The sequence below is a fragment of the Myotis davidii genome, unplaced genomic scaffold, assembly GCF_000327345.1.
Source record: "Myotis davidii unplaced genomic scaffold, ASM32734v1 scaffold1706, whole genome shotgun sequence".
In the NCBI taxonomy this organism is placed as follows: Eukaryota; Metazoa; Chordata; class Mammalia; order Chiroptera; family Vespertilionidae; genus Myotis; species Myotis davidii.
This window is the reverse complement of record NW_006297026.1, coordinates 558,611-562,056: the sequence shown is the minus strand read 5'-3', so window position 1 is coordinate 562,056 and position 3,446 is coordinate 558,611.

The following is a 3,446-nucleotide window of genomic DNA, read 5'->3' as shown; positions in this document are numbered from 1 at the left end:
CCCTGTGCTGAGAGTGGCTCCAGAGGATGCTCAGCCCCAAGGCTTTCTCAAGCAGCTGTCTTTATACTTGGTATCCACAGGGAGCCAGGAGATCTAATGAGGAGGGCTTGTTGTCCTGTCACAAGATGAAACTCCTGACAGACTGTCAGTAGGATGGACAATTTTATCTGTAGGCTTCACCAAGCTCTTCGGGCTCATACATGATGGCCTCCTGTAACAAATAGCTCGCACTTACAAATTACCTGACTAGGATTAGGAATGCATCCTATGGGCAGATTACAGAATTCAGATACCAGCCTATATGAAAACCAATCCATGAACTTGGCCTACTTTTAAACTAGAGTCTAAGCAGCTGGACTTACCAGTTCCTGCTTACAAGCCATCCCTGCTGTTGAAAAAGCAATTCATGCACACTTCCTACTGATAACAGGATGTAATAAACCAATACAGTGGGTGGTCCAGGAAATTGGTCTTTGCAAGTCTGAAGAGGCAGTAACTAGCATGGTATTCCTTTGGATATTTAGGAAGCTCTGTTCAGTGTGCAAAAGAACCCACACTAAAAAGGTTTTATACTTTGTTTGCTTATTGATTCATGAATTCATCTATTCTATGATTCATTCATTTACTCATTTACTTATTAAGCACCTTATGTATGCTAGACATTGCACTAGGCTTAGAGGCTACAGAGATAAATGACGCAGTTTCTATTCTGGAGAGTCTCACATGTAAATTAACACTAATAATAATAAGATAATTGCTTATTAATGTTATTATTATTGGATATAGAGTGATAAGTACTAAAATCAAGCCATGTACATATACTGTGGGATCACAGATGTTAGTTACTATTTCAGTCTTGGGGCAGGTGATAGAGAGTATGTCAAAGATTTGGTGTTGAAGAAATTCACTAAACAAAGACTAGCAAGGGTAAATCAGGTTGTTGAAAATGAAAAAATCAACTTTTCATTTTAATGCCATAAGAAAAAAAATTTCCTTATATAAATAAAATAGGTTCATATTTTCTTAATTTCATTTGTACCTATATTTACACATTAATTCATTCAATATATTTAATTTTTCCAGTCTTATTGAGATTGAATTGACTATAACATTATATTAGCTTAAACTGTACAACATAATGATTTGATATATGTATATATTGCAAAATTATTACCACAATAAGTTTAGTTAACATCCATCACCTCACATAGTTACACATTTTCCCCTTGTGGTAAGAATGTTAAGATATATTATCTTAGCAACTTTCAAATATGCAATACAATATTTTTATCTATAGCCATCATGCTGTATATTATATTTCCAGATGTTATTTAGCTTGTAACTGAAAGTTTATAAATTTTTACCACCTTTATCTAATTCCCCCATTCCATATTCCCTGCCTCTAGCAACAACCAATCTGATCTCTGTTTCCATAAGTTGGTTTTCTTAGATTCCATATATAAGTGATGTTCTACAGTATTTTTCTTTCTCTGACTTATTTCACTTAGCATAATGCCCTTGAGGTCCATCCATATTGTTGCAAATGGTATAATTTCCTTCTTTTTTGAAACTATATTTTATTGCTTTTTTTACAGAGAGGAAGGGAGAGGGATAGAGAGTTAGAAACATCGATGAGAAAGAAACATCGATCAGCTGCCTTCTGCACACTCCCTACTGGGGATGTGCCCGCAACCAGGGTACATGCCCCTGACCAGAATCGAACCTCGGACCCTTCAGTCCACAGGCCGATGCTCTATCCACTGAGCCAAAACAGTTAGGACGAATTTCCTTCTTTTTAATGACTGAATAGTATGCCCGTGTGTGTGTGTGTGTGTTACATTTTCTTTATCCATTCATCTGTAAATATTTATGTAGATAGTTTCCATGTCTTGACTATTGTAAATAATGCTGCAATGACATGGGACATTCATTCAGTATTTACTGAGTATGTACTACATGCTATGTACTATGTACTATGTTAGGCACTGGGCATACAGCTCTTTAAAAAAATTCTTTACCTCCTAGAACTTATTTTTATATTTAGGTACTAGAGGCCTGGTGCATGAAATTCATGCATGGAGGGGTTCCCCTCAGCCCAGCCTGCACCTTCTCCAATCCGGGACCCCTCAAGGAATGTCCGACTGCTGGTTTAGGCCTAAACTGGCAGTCAGACATCCCTCTCACAATCCAGGACTCCTGGCTCCTAAGTGCTCACCTGCTTGCCTGCCTGATTGCCCTAACTTCCCTCTGCCTGCCAGCCTGATCACCCTCTAACCACTCCCCTGCCAGATAACTCACCGCTCTGCAGGCCTGGTCTTCCCACCCAGCCTGCTCTTCAGTCCTGTGGTCATCCCTCACTGACCCCCTGCGTGGCTGGTCGCCCCACACAGCCTGCTGCTCAGTCATTTGGTCGTCCCTCACTAGCCCCCCTGCCAGCCTGGTTGCCCCCGCAGCCTGCTGCCCAGTCGTTTGGTCATCCCTCACTAACCCCCCTGCTGGCCTGGTCAACTCACGCAGCCTGCTTCCCAGTCGTTTGGCCATCTCCCACTAACCCCCTGCCAACCTGGTTGCCCCTCTCAGCCTGTTCGATCATCTGTTCAGTTGTTTCCGATGTGATTGCCCCTGGTTCTTTATATATATAGATTATACTAGTGTCCCAGTGCACAGATTTGTGCACATTGAAAGGAAATTAATTAGAAGAAATATTTTAATATCACTATTCGCATCTTGCTAATGAAAAGAAAATAGGATTCTACCGAGTCTCCTATCTACCTACTCTAGGACTTCTGTGAGCATCAAATGAGATGAGGCACGGGAAAACGCTTCACAAACATTTGGTTAAACTGTAAAATGTTTGCACCTGGCTATAAAGCAAGTCGGGTTTCTGGGCTGAAGAAACTCCAAGGATGCTAGTTGCTAGGGAGAGGAAGCTGGGCGTTGCTACATGACGTTATTACCTGGCGCCCACAGCCATCATTTCTGGGCTGGGCTGGGCTGTGGGATGCATTTTACACCATGGGGTCTTGGCAGCATTGGCTACAATTTGGTGGGGTGTGGCTCCGGGTTGGTGGCAGGGCCTGTGTCCCACTTGGGGGAAGCCGAGTATTGGTTTGTTGGTGTCAGATCTGTGTTGCCGTTTATTTTTAAACTAGTGATCCTGCATGTGAAATTACGCAAGACCCAGACCCGTGGGAAATTGCTACACAACCCAGGACCCCAGACCCCGCCGCGCTGTGGGACCCAGAGTCAAGTCCCCGCCCACCCACGCGCACCTCGCTGCGTACGCAGCCTTCTGGTGACCGGTCTTCAGTTGTTACAGCGTTAGGGCCACTGGATTTTTATAATATAGATGGCTAGTGCATGTCAAGGCAGCTCCTGCATTGAGCATCTACCCCCTGGTGGTCAGTGCACATCATAGCTACCAGTCGGATGGACAGACACAGCCA